The sequence below is a fragment of the Aotus nancymaae genome, unplaced genomic scaffold (assembly GCF_030222135.1).
Source record: "Aotus nancymaae isolate 86718 unplaced genomic scaffold, 86718_ANA_hifiasm-v0.15.2.pri h1tg000058l, whole genome shotgun sequence".
Taxonomy (NCBI): domain Eukaryota; kingdom Metazoa; phylum Chordata; class Mammalia; order Primates; family Aotidae; genus Aotus; species Aotus nancymaae.
In genome coordinates this window covers 53,151,182-53,167,115 of record NW_026988472.1, presented here as the reverse complement: position 1 = coordinate 53,167,115, position 15,934 = coordinate 53,151,182, and the positions used below count along the sequence as shown (strand labels likewise).

The following is a 15,934-nucleotide window of genomic DNA, read 5'->3' as shown; positions in this document are numbered from 1 at the left end:
CCCCTTTACCTCAGAAGATCGACTGAAAAATCAACTCATAAAAGGCAGATTAATCGGAGAAAAGGCAAACACATTTATTTGATTATAGTTTTAGGTGACACGGGAAGCTTCAGAATGAAGATCCAACTCCCCAGTGAGATGCAGAAACTTATATACCATACTGAGGTTACAGAAAGAGTGGTGGCTTGTGCCCTGGCAAAACAGGTTATAGGAGCAGGGAGAGAAGAGGAATTCTGTTGAGATGCAATTAATGATTAATTACTAGGGATAATTCAGTGGGCTTGAAGAATGCACCATGGCTTGGGACAAAGTCTGTTGGGACTGCAGAGAGGACAGTGGTTTGTGACAAAAGTCCATCCATGTGCATTGACAGAGTTCACTCAACTCAGAGAAGGGACTGGAGGTCATTGTTTTCTTCTTTGGCAGGTGTGGATTTTAGGCAAAGATACAGTTTGGTTGTGTCCCCAGTCAAATCTCATGTTGAGTTGTAAGCTTCAGTGTTGGAAGAGGGAACAGGTGGGAGGTGATTGGATCACGGGGGAGGACTTTCCCCTGGCTGCTCTCATGACAAAGTTCTCAAGAGATCTGAGTGTTTGAAAGTGTGTAGCACTTCCGCCTTTGCGCATGCTCTCTCTTGCTCTCTCTCCTGCTCTGCAATGCAAGACAAGCCTGCTTCTCCTTTGTCTTCAGCCATAATTGAAAGTTCCCTGAGGCCTCCCCAGCTATGCTTCCTGTCCAGCCTGCAGAACTGTGAGTCAATTAAACCTCTTTTCTTTATAATTACCCAGTCTCAGGTAGTTCTTCATAGCAATGTGAAAACGGACTAATATAGGCAAAGAAAGAAACTTCAGAGAACAACTTCATCCTGTGCTTTCGTGGATCTGGGGGGTATGGGAGGGAAGTGAGAGGCAATGTGAGGCTCCTTTTTCAGTTTAGCATGCACAAAGTACCGCATTTTGGGACATTAGTTTCTGAGCCCTGTGAGAGGGTATCCCAGAGCAAACGAGGGTGGAAGAACTCAGAACTCAGTGTCTTTCTGAAGAGTTTCAAACAAAATGGAGACTCCTACGAGTGGATATAGAAGCCTTCACAAGACACAAGTAAACAGGATAACTCTGCAGATGGTGATAAGAGTCAACTACCTCCTCCTACCCACAACCCTTCTTCACCATGGTCCCTCCTGGAGGCAGACATGAAGAAGTCCTACCTAACACAGTAATTGCTGCATTTACACTTGTAGCAACTATTCTATGATCTAGGTTTGGTTAGACCTGGTTGTAACTGTGGTCATTGGCACATTTTTGCCTGCGATATCAACCTGCTTCAGAAGGTAAGCCTTCACTTATCTTGAGTCTGACGTCTTCCTCTGTATCTCTTGACCTAGTTTCGGGGGAGGCATTCCACTAACGAAGGACAGGCGAGGACCACCTGCTCGATCACTGCCCATTTGCTGAATAGAGAAGCAGCTTGGAATAGTTGATTGTTTATTTCTTTATAATAAGTGTTGGAAATATAAATTGCATTAATAATTGGAGTTCTTTTGAATGGGTGGAAGAGACAAAAATAGCTATTACTTAGCCACTGGAAATGTGGATAAGAAGTTATCCTTAAAGTTGTAAATCACTACTCTGTGGGGGAAAAAGGGAGGAAAGATAAAAAAGAAAGGAAAGAAGAAAGGAAGAAAGAAATTAAGAAAGGAAAGAAGGTGGGGGGAAGGAAGAAAGAGAAAAAGAAAGAAAACAACAGAAAAAATATAAGAAAGGAAGAACAGTAAGGAAGAGAGGAAGAAAGAAAAAAGAAAACAAGGAAGAAAGGAAAAATAAAAGGTGAAGGGTGGGAGGGAGAAAGGGAGGAAGGAGAAAGAGAAAAAGAAAAGGAATGGAGGGAGTGACGAAGAAAGAGAAAAAAATAAAGGAAAGAAAAAAGAAAAAGGTAGGAAGAACAAATAAAAGTAAGGGAAGCAGGAAAATAGAAAAAAGAGAAAGAAAGACTAAGGAAGGGAGAGAGAAAGAAACAAAGAGAGAAAGGAAGGAATATTTAAGGTACTTTTAATGTGAGTAATCATTTCAATAATTGTATAATCATTTTGTAGGTACATACTACGTTCTGTGTATGATAGAATTAGTTATTTTTATTTTTTATTTGTTTGAATTCTAATCCTATTTCTGGGATTTGAATTAATTAGAATTTCCCTCAGATTAGAATAAAGTTTCTGCATTCTAAACTTTCCACAGCATCAACTTGTCAGTGCTTCTCCTTCTGGATGCAATGTAATATTAGTGAAAGCATTTCCTCTATTGGGAAAGTAAATGTCAAATTCTTCATGGATGTGAATACTATCCTGCCCTCCACAAATTAAAAATTAATAATAATAAAGCAGTAACAATTGGGTCACTGATGATTTTATCAACTAGAACTCAACAATGGTCTAAAACATTCAAACTACCAAACACTATAAAACTACACAGCATAAATTATTTTTGGATTATCCTGTTGAGGAGAATTACTCTGCAACCACTAAACTGTCCAGTTAACATTGTGGTGTTTTTTCAACAAAGCATGTCTTGTATTTACTTTACAGTGGAAATCTATGCATAAGCAGGGGATGAAAGATGTCTTCCTTCTAACTATTTTCTACTCATATCAAAAAATGAAACTGAACAAATAGAACTGGGGAAACACTTGGCTTATGGACACTAAGTTGATTGTGTAATTTAATCACGGAAAATGCAAATATGGTTGGCAAGATCTTGTAATAAAGTTGAATCCTAGAAAGGAAGAAGTAGGTGACTGGCTATGCTAGACATAGGTTAAAGTTGACCTGGACAACATTTAAGGGAAATGAACTACAGTGAACCTTTGTATAGCATTATCTCAATCTGCACAAGTCCACTTATATGAGGATTTTCTTCTTCATATAAGGATTTCCTCCCTTCCTTCTTTGTCTCTGCCACCACTGAGACGGCAAGAGCAACCCCTCCTCCTCCTCAGCCTACTGAATGTGAACACCATGAGGATAAAGACCTTCTTGATGACCCACTGGCACTTAGTGAATAGTAAAGATAGTTTTTCTTATGATTTTCTCAATAACATTTTCTTTTCTCTAGCTTACTTTATTGTAAGAATAGAAAATGTATATAATACAAAATCTATCTTAATTGGCTGTTTATGATATCAGTAAGACTTCCAGTCAACAGTAACCTATTAGTGGTTAAGTTTTGGGGAAGTCAAAAATTGTACATGGAGTTTTGACTGTGTAGGGGGCTGGTGCCCAGATCCCTGTGTTGTTCAGAGGTCAGCTGTATGGTAATGAAGAACTGAGTGGCTGTGCTTTGTGGGGAGCATTTATAAGAAGCACTGATGGGTAAGTCTAGACAAGTGAAGGCCAATGGGTTGCACAATGACAATCATTAGCTGTTCGATATTAAATCAAGCTTGAAGGGAAAATCTTATGGGGTATTGCCTTTAAAATATTATTTTTCAGACTGGGATATTGGGAACACCATTTCCTGGATTTTCATTGTCCATCACTGTAATATTAAATGGCAGTAAAGATCATGAGAAAGTCCATCTAAACTGTGATATTTTCAAAGGTATGTTTTTTCTGTATACATCAGAATGTAACGAACCTAAATGTGTGGTCCTGTTAAAGTTAGTAAATGTTAACCGAGTGTCTAGCATATGCTGAGCACACTGACCAGGCTTGGCACATAGGAATGGATGAGACAGCCATCATCTTCAAGTGTTCATAATTTAGCAGGGAGACAATGAGTATATATGGGGGTGAATGCTGTGATAGAAACACACAGGGTATTATGAAAATGCAAACCAAAAAAAGGTTGTTTTACCTATGAATGAAGGTTTCTCTGAGCATTCCCAGTGCAGTGTGGCTTCTGTGAAATCTGAAAAGAAAAGATGGAGTTATTCAGAATAATGGGGTGACAGCGAAAGAGGAGAAATTATGCTCCAAGGACAAAAATAGAATTTGTCAACTTTACAAAGGCTGGAACGTTTGAAATAATTTATGTGAATTGGATGTACATGTGATAAAAATAGAGTGAGAGGAAGATTATATGTTAGGGAACGGGCCTAAAATGAAGAATTCAACCTGGTTGGCCATTTCACTGAAATTTTTGTCATGGAAGATGTGGCATGCAAGCAGCCCCTGTCAAAATGAGATGCCATTCAAAAGTAAATGAGCAAATTGGCCTTGTGTTTGCTGAAATGAGCATTGATTAAATGAAGACATGTGTAGAACATGCAGGATTGTTGCATAGGTACATACATGGCAATATGGTTTACTGCCTCCATCCACCCATCACCTATATCTGGCATTTCTCCCCATGTTATCCCTCCCCAACCTCCCTACTCTCCACTGTCCCTCCTCTATTCCCCACCAACAGACCCCAGTGTGTGATGTTCCCCTGCCTGTGTCCGTGTGTTATTGTTCATCTGCCTATGAGTGAGAAGATGCCGTGTTTGATTTTCTGTTCTTGTGTCAGTTTGCTGAGAATGATGGTTTCCAGATTCATCCATATCCCTACAAAGGACACAAACTCATTGTTTTTTATGGCTGCATAGTATTCCATGGTGTATATGTGCCACATTTTCCCTGTCCGGTCTATCATCGATGGGCATTTGGATTGGTTCCAGGTCTTTGCTATTGTAAACTGTGCTGCAATGAATATTCGTGTGCATGTGTCCTTATAGTAGAATGATTTATAATCCTATGGATATATACCTAGTAATGGGATTGCTGTGTCAAATGGTATTTCTTTTTCTAGGTCCTTGAGGAATTGTCACACTGTCTTCCACAATGGTTGAATTAATTTAAACTCCCACCAACACTGTTAAAGTGTTCTCTTTCTCCACATCCTCTCCAGCATCTGTTGTCTCCAGATTTTTTAATGATTGCCATTCTAACTGGCATGAGATGTTATCTCAATGTGGTTTTGATTTGCATTTCTCTAATGACCAGTGATGATAAACATTTTTTCATATGTTTGTTTGTCTCATAAATGTCTTATTTTGAAAAGTGTCTGTTCACATCCTTTGCCCACTTTTGAATGGGTTTGTTTGTTTGTTTCTTGTAAATCTGTTTTAGTTCTTTGTAGATTCTGGATATTAGCCCTTTGTCAGATGGGTAGATTTCAAAAATTTTTTCCAGTTATGTTGGTTGCTAGTTCACTCTAATTATTGTACAGAATTGTTCTGTAATGCTGTACAGAAGTTCTGGAATTTCATTAAATCCCATTTGTCTATTTTGGCTTTTGTTGTCATTGCTTTTGGTGTTTTAGTCATGAAGTCCTTGCCTATGCCTATGCCCTGAATGGTTTTGCCTAGGTTTTATTCTAAGTTTTTATGGTGTTAAGTCTTACGTTTAAGTCTTTAATCCATCTGGAGTTAATTTTAGTGTAAGGTGTCAGGAAGGGGTCCAGTTTCCGCTTTCTGCACATGGCTAGCCAGTTTGCCCAACACCATTTATTAAACAGGGACTCCTTTCCCCATTATTTGTTTTTGTCAGGTTTGTCAAAGATCAGATGGTTGTATATGTGTAGCATTGCCTCTGAGGCCTCTGTTCTGTTCCATTGGTCTATATCTCTGTTTTGTTACCAGTACCATGCTGTTTTGATTACTGTAGCCTTGTAGTATAGTTTGAAGTCAGGTAGCGTGATGCTTCCAGCTTTGTAGAACTCTAAATTCTATGCCTTTTCCTTGACCAACATCAAGGGTCTTGAGTCTATGATGGGAAACTTCAGAAACAATGAAATTGAGAAGCTGTCAGGCAAGGAAAGAAAATGAAACTATGATTAAATCAATGAAATTGTTAAAATACGAATAGGAGGACTAATTTGATTCACAGAAAAAGATGGTGAGGTGTAGTGCCCATATATATAGATTGTCCTTTTGTGGAAGGTTAGTGGTTTCAATCAGCAGGGGAAGGTAGCACACTCATTTCTGAAATTGTTTCTGAGAGTAACCAGCAAAATAAATTAGACTTGACTGCAGAGAATCTAAATTCACCTGCATGCAGGAAAGAAAAAAATTCATTCTTAATAGATGCATAGATAAAAGAAAAAGAAAGAAAACAGATGACAGTAGAGATGACATGGGGTGCCCTTTAATCTCTAACCAGAATTATCTGGGCTCACTTACTTACCAGTAATGCTTGATGTTTTATCTGTCAAATCTTTCGGGAGACTTTTAGCAACAACTCACCCTCTTTCATGAGTAGAAAGTGCTTTTTAATAGAAAGCATGTCACTCAAATATTTTTTAATTGCTTTAATTATCATTTTCAAGTGATTTTAGAGTAATCACACTCAGATTCCTCATAGTGATTTTTGCGTCGTTAGATAGCTGATTCATGTGTCCAGCTCACTACCAAAACAGACATTAATGTTTGTCAGTGACTAGAGCTTCGAATAAGGAGCACTATACAATGATATTTGTATAAGAAGTGCTAATAAGACAAAAATCTTCTTCTTATGTTGGTTGTGACTTTATTTACTCCTTTAATTATTTTTTGAATAATGAGTATTTTTGAAATAATGAATGTCAGTGTGCAACTTGATTGAACAAAAGTTGTTTTAAAATGTAAAGATGAGAAGAGTGTAGACACCCTAAAGTGGTTACATTGCTGATATATGTATTGCATTTCTGAACATATACCTTGTAGCTTCTATCACAGAGATCTGTAAACTTTTTCTTCTGTGGAAGGACAGAAAGTAAACCTTTTTGTCTTTACAAGCCATAGAGTCTCAATTGCACCTACTCAACTTTGCCTCTGTAGTGCAAAACCAGATATGGGCAATTCATAATGAATGGAATGGCTGCATGCTGTGGACGTAGCTGAGTTAAAATAAAACTTTATTTACAAAAACAGGCAGTGGGCCGATTTTAAACATGGGCTGCAGTTTACTGATGTCTGCTCTATAATAATGCAGAATAAGGGTAAAAAACAAATTCTAAACACATTCCTTCAAAAAGTTATTTGAGTGACTTTAGAATTGCCAATGCATTCATCCTGGGAGATACATAAGTCTCGTTTTAGTGAAACTGGCTCTGTTGAGTGAAACTTGTAATGCTTGGAATGTTAACTATTTGATGAATGTCTGAAATATTTGCAAAAGTTTTAAATGTCTCAGAAAGGGAAAAAAAAAACAGATGTTGCCTTCAGTAGAGAAGGCACGATATATATGGTGTATATATTGTGTCTCTACTCATTAAATATGTATTATAATGTCTACATTGTCCTTCACTCATTCAAGGAATAAATTCAAAGTTTCTTGTTACATTTTGTCTTTAATATGAGATCCGAAGTTCTCCCTGAATTGGTGCTCTTGTATGTTTTCAAATTTATGTCCCTCTTGCCAACTGTCTAACCTTTTTGAAAGAGGTCTTGTTTTCATTTCTTGGATGGACCTTGTACACAATATTCTCTGAAGCTTTGCTTTAATCTTTCCATTTTGCCTGGATTTTCCTCCTTTTTCTACTTTCTAAGTACTTATCTGTTAAGGTCTAACTCTATCCCCGCTCTTCCCTACATTTTGTCCAAATAGGGAGTTAAAATGACATCTGTGGTAGAAATAAACCCTGGATCATTGAGGCCCTTAACAAATTCTTTAGTTAGTATATAGTCCCTATAATCTTTATTTCTACATTGTATACACTTGCTTTCTCCAACAAGTACAATGAAACTAGTAATTGTGTCTTATCTCATAGGCATAGGCATAGGCAGTATTTTGGAAATAACTTTGGCATTAGAAAAATTTTATGCTCAACAAAATTCTATTACTCTAGCTGATGATTAAAGTTAGGAGTTTTCCAAAATAAACACATTTTAGATAATGTAATTATTTATCAAATCTATTGACTTCTTTGGGGCATTTTGTGCCAAAAATAAAAGAAACCATCTTAGAGAACCTGATTCCATTCAAAGCAAATTGTTTTGGTACATTCAGGGAATCCAGCAGTGAAAGTGGTACATCTGAGGTTTTCTCTTATGTTTTCCCCCATTACAACTAATTATGGTAATAGATTTTGTAGTCCACAACAGAATCTTTTTAAAACTTTGTTTTTACTTTCTAATTTCCAAAGGTGTATGACACACGGATCTTGGAATCCTACAGAATTAGGTTTGACCAGGCAGAATGATTTAATTGCCACAGGACTTGGTGAATTTAACCTCTCTCATTTAGCTTTAAAATGTGCATGCCTTAGTTATTAAAATCATCTGATCAAAACTTCATCTTTCTTAAAATCCAGGGCACAGAGTACATAGTCAATAAGATATATTGGGTATTACTATTGCTTTTACTTATATTGATCTCTTTTCACTCTTTCAAAATAAGTAAAATAAGCAAACTGTGATTATTTTTTCACTTTACTCAATTTTAATCCAAGGGTAAAATGAGATTTTTTCAAATCTCAATTTTCCAAGTCAGTAGAAATAATAGGCACAGAATTATTGAAATGTGCAGCATAATTGTAATCATTTCTTGTCTTCTCCAATCTTTTTCTTACCCAAACCCCAGATATTATTTTTACTTCTGTTGTAATCATATGGTGAAGCAACATAAAATTGCAGAAATGCATGCTAATGAAATCTATCCTAAACATGTCCAAAATTAAACTTTACAGAAAGCAAGAGAGTCTTATTTATAGACACAGTATTTTTATTCCATTCCTTCTATATAAGAAGTATATGAACATCTCTGATGGCTGAGTTTCACAGATAGTGACTAAATCTAATTTTGCAAATAATTGCAACCATCTGAAGGAGAAAATTGACTTGCTTTCTGCTGTCATAATCTTGTCTTTCTTCTTCCCTAACTTTCTCTCTCCCAGTGCCCTCGTCAGAATCATTCAGCCTTTTTTTGGTGCTCTTATGCAATGTTTACATATACAGAGTGATGTAGAGAAATCATTCTGTCGAGATTTTATGTCTCCATGTTTTTAACTCCCTGGTGGATTATTAGCTCATTTTTGCCAGGGAGCATGTCTTATCTACTTTAAGTTTTCTGTTATTTAGCTCATTATTTGTCACATATTAGATGTTATTAAATAAATACAGTAACCAATTACAATAAAATAAACCACAGAAAATAAACACAGAGAGGGGATAGATTTTCTATACTTAAATTTGACTCCAGATGCTTTGTCACATTTAATAATTTCTACATTCTAACAGCATTATATTTGCTACAGAAAATGATTCAATATGTTTCACTTTGTTAATGATATTTCCTGTTTTGGAAACACTGTGAATTCTTAGGATGAGAAGAAAGTTAGGTTTTGATAAGGTTTTAGATCACAACCGTCATTAGCTTGATGTAAAATTTGTCTTTTAAGGCATGAGTAATTGCTTCTTTGTTTTTAATATGTTACACCAATCTTTCCATAAATACTTTACTTTTCAGGGGGTGAGAACATTGAGACAGAACTATTCCTGTCCTTTAAAAATCTATTTTTAGAGTAACTGTGTTGTTTATAGATTCATTCCAGAAAGCTGGAAATTAATGAGAAGTAACTTGGGTGCTTAGTAGTATGAGAAAATTTCCACGTACTTATCGGAATGCATTTTCAGCTTTTAAAATTTACTCAAGTAGGAATAGTCTACTTATACATTGGATAAAGTTGTGTGTTCTCAATGGGATCTCAACTCCAGCTGATCTATTCACTACAATTTGTGGATATGTATCATGAGTTTTGTGGGCAAATATCCAGCAAAGCATTCTCTTCAGGACAATATCCTGAATACTGTGTTTTGGATAGTTGGCATTTATAATGTGCATAATTCAACTTATATATGTGTGCATGGCAATTTAATGCTTACAGCAAATCATCAATTGCTATTTGCAGTCGTCCATATCCTGTATGATAAGCACAGTGAGATACACTTTGGATATCAGAAGTCAAGAAATAACCAAAAATCAGGGCTGAACTGAAGCAGATTGAGATACAAAAAATTTTTTAAAAGATCAACAAATCCAGGATCTGTTTTTTTGAAAAAAAATAATAAATTAGATCACTAGATAGACTAATATGTAAAAACCAAAACTATAAAAACCCTGGAAGATAACCTAGAAAATATCATTCAAGACATGGGCACAGGCAAAGATTTCATGACAAAGACACCAAAAGCAACAATTGACAAATGTGATCTAAGAACTAAAGAGCTTCTGCACAGCAAAAGAAACTATCAACAGAGTGAACAACAGACAAATTATAGAAATGGGAGAAAGATTTTACAAGCTACTCATCTATTTCTAACATCCAGTATCTATAAGGAACTTTAACATATTTACAAGAAAAGAAACCAACAACCCCATTAAAAAGTGGGCAAAGTACATGAACAGACACTTTTCTTTTTATTTATTTATTATATTATAAGTTCTGGGTTACACATGCAGAACATGCAGGTTTGTTACATAGGCATACATGTGCCATGGTGGTTTACTGCACCCATCAACCCATCATTTACATTAGGTATTTCTCCTAATGCTATCCCTCCTCTTACCCTCACCCTGCAATAGGCCTCAGTGTGTTTCTTATTTTAGCCTTATAGAACAATAAAAGACATTTTTTTTGTCCCTTTCTAGCTTTCCCATAGTTTGGGAAACAACTTAGAGCTACTATCATTCTATTTAAGAAATTTAACTTTTTAAAAATAATTTTATTAATAAAATTATTCAAAATTAAATTCAAAATTAATTTTATTTATTATAATTTTATCACAGAAACCTTGTGTTATAACTTTCACTTCTAATTCAAGAAAATATACTCTTAAGTGATCATTAATCCTAAAATCATTTTTAATATAAGTGATTTAAACTTGTTAAATCAATAAATTGAAATTTATTCATTTATTTTAATGGTCATACGTGAGAATTACTTCACTGAAGAAATAAATACTAAAGAAACTCAAAAATATTGAATAGACATGTTTTAAACAAATGAAAACCTCTCAATAATTTCTGTTTTACCTTAATACCTTAATTCTCCGAATTTCCTTGTATATATCTAAATAATTGATAAAAGCATATTATATTTACAAATTCTCACTAAAATATGAAAAAATAACATTTTTATTCACACTAGATAGCTCCTATACATACTAATTACTATCTCTCTCTATATCTTATATGTATACTATATCTATATCTATATATACTATAGGTACAGGCATATTTCTATTTAGATATTTTCTATCATCCAAATATAAATATAAGATTAAAAGTTTTCTAAAAAGAGTTTAAAATTCAATCATATTTGCAAGATAAGTGATATTCCTCTAGGCAAGGCCATCGCTCAAAGACATCTCTAAATAGCACACTGGGGCTACAATTTAACCAATTTAAAAAATAAACTGAATTTACATTTGGAACTTCTCTGAGAAACTAACAAGTTTTTTATAAATAAAATTGTGTATTATATTAGAGAATTTAATATCCTACTGATAGGCAATCATTACTACTTGTGAAGAACAACAAAAAACTTCTAGAAGACAATTTCATTTATGTGTAATTCTATGACATTTTACACTCTGACAAGTGCTTCATTTTAATTTCTGTCATCATACACATTCATATTTTATGTAATTACTTAGAGTTAATGCACTTATATTTATGAGCAAATTAAGCAAATTTGAAATTAAAATGCCACTAATACGTTTTTCACTTATTTCAGTTAATAAAAATGTTTGACCTGAAGGTAATGAAATTATTCTATCTATAGCGTCTCTGATGAATTATACATATGAACATAATTTTCCTAAGATCTGGGACAGAGTGATTCCAGATTCATAATCCGAATTATTTCCACAGAGCATGGAAATGGCTAGATAGACACTGACCTACATTATATCTATTTTTTTCTTGTTTGTCCCACCTACTATTCATGTCCCTTAATAGCCATATTACTTTTGTGTCTGTACCCTTTTACCGTTAAATGTCAAGCCACAATTACAGCATAACATGCTACAGTCATACCTCCCGACTGGTTATTCCTGCTTAAGAGCAAACTAAAGTTTGAATCTATTTTATTCTTCCTTTTGGTCAACCCATCTTCAAAATTATTTCTTTTCTTTCATTTCTCCATTGCAAAATCTAATACCCAAATTAGAAACAGTTCACGGATGCCCCCAAACGTTCAAAATGGGTATTTGCTTCTTTCTTAGAAAGACTTTACATAGCGCGTAGTTGATTGGAAATAGCATGAAGAGGGAATGAGCATGCTCTGTAAAATTAGAGGGTAAGAAATAGATTGCAGGTTGACCCAGTTTCTGATTTTCATTGATATTGCATTTCAATATGTTAACACAGTTTCTGCCACAACTACCAAATTAAAATTTCATTTTAATCATGTACCAAGTTACGGCTACAACAAATAGATTATGTCAAACTGTTACACCAAAAGTTTATCAGGGTATAAGTTGGGAAAGCCATCATTCACGCAAATGGCACCTTTAAGATCTTAAAACAGCCACATAGATCAAATCATTTTGTGATCTTTGTTCTCTGTTTGCACAATTCTCATAAGTGGATATTCTACTGCTTTGATAAACGTAATGAAATGAATGCTTACAGTGGTTACATTTTAGGTAATTGATGATAAAGTGAGATGCAAGTGAAAAAGTTATACCCATAAGGTAATTCTATGATAGGATAACTGTGCTATTCTTTCTCCAGTTCTTTCAATACAGTTTGCTGATTGAACAACTCAACTGCAGGAATTTTCTTCTTGGTCAAAGAGGAAATGATAAATACTTGCATTTTTCATGAATGTAAATCGTGACATAGCAACTGTTTATTAACCATGAAAAGGAATTCAATTATGATATCAAATCTCTGTGCATGATAAAGGTCTGTATCTCCATCAGTTTATCTACCTCTTTGTGTCTAGGTTTTCTTATCTTTAAATTGGAACTATAATTTCCTTTACTTTATAAAATTGTAATGAAGATTAAAAGTGCTGATTCCTATAGCATAGTTTGAATAGAATGGTATAAGATAAATGCTCAAGAAATATTTACTGTTGCTATAATAATTATTGTCATCATATGCAAGTATATAATATTGTTATATTATCATGTATATTACATTGCAAATACTTATATAATACAATATTTATATTATATTATAATTATTTTATTTGTCATTGTATAATATGTGTATAATACAATTATACATTTGTATAATAATTATATTGTTATTAATTTTATTTTATATAGTGACATTATTATTACCTATACTGGTTAAAAAAAGTGCAGAATTTCAGTTCACATATAGTATCAGCCTTCGCTACTATAAATGGCAAGTACAATAGAATCTTTGTGACCTGAATTCATTTTCTAGAATACTTTAGGTTAAAAAATATCACTGTAATATTCAGTCTTACAAGCATCCAGGAAATTTGACATCTATCAGCTCTTCTCATTAAATGCATTAAACAAAATAATGAATGAGTTCAGAAAATTGAACTTTTTTTTCTGAGTGTCATGTTCATTTATCTCCAACAAATAATTAGATTTGTTTTAAAGCACCTAATTTCCTTGGAGTCAAAATAAGTCATCTTAGTTCGTTTACAGGATAAGCGCCCTTATTTTATCACATACTTGCAAGATTAAAAATCTTTCTATATGTTATTTAGTGTGAAAGAGTGATTAAGTGGCTTTGTTAGGCATGAGATTTTTACATAATGTGATTTTTGACGTACAAATACTAAAATTTTCAGATTCCAAGAAATTTGGTACTTATGATATATCTTAAAATATAAAAAAGATTCTTCACTCAATTAAATAAATGCTATTTTTCTATTTTATAAAATTTGTTTTGGGTAAATGTTATTCTTTCTGCTAAAAAATAACGTGCCATCATTGCTTCAACTGAATGAATTTTTAACTGAAAACAAATCTATGTAAAACCAAAATAGAGATCTGAGAATAAATAATCGTGAGTTAAAGGGAAAATTATCTTTGTATCCTGTGAAATGGAATATATTATCCAATAAATTTCAAACAAATGGGCAAACATTCTAGAAATGAGTTTACAATGTTTAGAGCTCATTATTGTAAAAGAAACTAATGCATAATTTTAAAAGGAGGAGTGTTGCTTTTTAAATTCTGCAACCACAAATTGTATTCAGATTTTATTATCTAGCTTTAAAAAAAAAACTATTACTTTAGAGGGAAAAATAAATTGTAGTAGTGTCTAATTAAAAGAATATATTGAGTAAGAAAAAAATCAAAGCTTTTCCTATAATGTTAATTAAGGACACATAAATTGCTGTCTTAAGGACATTGAGTCTGGAACAAGTGGGCAGAAACCGTGGACACCAGTTCTATATATCAATACAGACTCATGCAGCTTTGATATATTATAAATTAATCCCAGACTGTAAACCCTCTGCCAACTAGCAACATTGTCTGAGAGCTACAAGGTTACACCCCCAAACTCAGAAATTCATTCAAGTTGTTGTCGTTAATACTGTGTTCAGCTTTCTTTTTTTTTTTCAGATGGTTAACGTTTTTGCTGGTCAGTTCATAATTTTGCTCAAAATGAGGCCATTATGTAAAACCTATAAAGAAAATTATGTACATAATCCAGTGAGTAATACTAGCTGAGCCCTGATGAATGTTCCCCTCGCCAATTTCTATTTCCAGGGTCCCTTTTCTTTTCCAAGCAGAATAATAAAACATGTCACAGGACTTCCCTAATTGGTATCATTGCTTCTAGGTCTCTGATTCATGTCTGACTTTAAAAAGCTCTGCAGCAAAGAAAGAGGAGCTGGATTTCGTGGTATTAAATTGTCAAGAATTATTCAGAAAAGTTTTCACAGCTATTGCTGTTATTAATGCAGCATGTTCCAGACAAATCATTTCACATTGCTGCCTTCGATTTTGACTCAATTTCCCTGTAACAAAAAAGGTTAAAAAAATAAAATAAAAACACCTTTCTTCCTTTAAAATATTTGGAATGTATTTTCTCAATTTGTGAAGGGAAAACAATGATGAGTTTCTTACACTGAAAAAGACGTATGCAAGTTGGAGATAGTTTGCAGTCCAACTCATACAACTAAGATTATTTTGTCTAGGGAATGACAGCTAGTTTTGGTCAAAAGATAGGCTTGTATTAGTACAACCAAGTGATGAAGGGCCTCTTCTTTATAGTTTATTTCCTTATTCAGTACTGAGGATGGTAAGAGTCTTTAGAGGGAGAAAAAAATTGTGTGTGTGTGTGTGTGTGAGTGTGTGTGTGATGTCCAGGCAACATTAAGAGGGAGTGTAGACTACCTGGTAGATTTTTAATTTTTTTTTTTTTTTAATTTTTGAGACAGGATCTTGCTCCATCGACCAGGCTGGAGTGCAGTGGAGTGATCTCAGCTCACTGCAACCTCTGCCTCTTGGGCTCAAGTGATCCTCCCACCTCAGCTTCCTCCTGAGTAGCTCAGACTACAGATGTGTGCCACCACGCCCGACTAATTTTTGTATTTTTGTAGAGAAGGGGTCTTGCTATGTTGCTGATATGGTTTGGCTGTGTCCCCACCCAAATCTCATCTTGAATTGTAGTTCTCATAATTCTGTGTCCTGGGAGGGACCCAGTGGGAGGTAATTTATCATGGGGGCTGTTACCCTAATACTCTTCTTGTGACAGTGAGTGAGTTCTCACACGATCTGATGGTTTTATAAGGGGTTCCCCCCTTTTTCTCTGCACTTCTTTTTGCTGCTGCCATGTGAAGAAGGACATGTTTGCTTCCTTTTACACCATGATTATAAGTTTTCTGACACCTTCTCAGCCATGTGTAAGTGTGAGTCAATTAAACCTCTTTCCTTTATACATTACCCAGTCTCTGCTATGTCTTTATTAGCAGCATGAGAATGGACTAATGCAGTTGTCCAGGCTGGTCTCAAACTCCTGGCCTCAAGCAATTCT

General features: G+C 34.4%; 1 long non-coding RNA gene across 2 annotated transcripts; it reads left to right on the top strand.

Moving 5' to 3' along the window:
• Positions 1-589: 589 nt before the first annotated feature.
• LOC105704910 (uncharacterized) lies at positions 590-15,287 on the top strand. Of its 2 annotated transcripts, none has more exons than XR_010338171.1 (3): positions 590-750; positions 3,485-3,593; positions 12,692-15,287. It is a non-coding gene; the product is annotated as an uncharacterized LOC105704910 (long non-coding RNA). The 2 variants fall into 2 exon arrangements; XR_010338170.1 differs by having other exon boundaries at positions 590-1,330.
• The last annotated feature ends 647 nt before the right edge of the window (positions 15,288-15,934 follow it).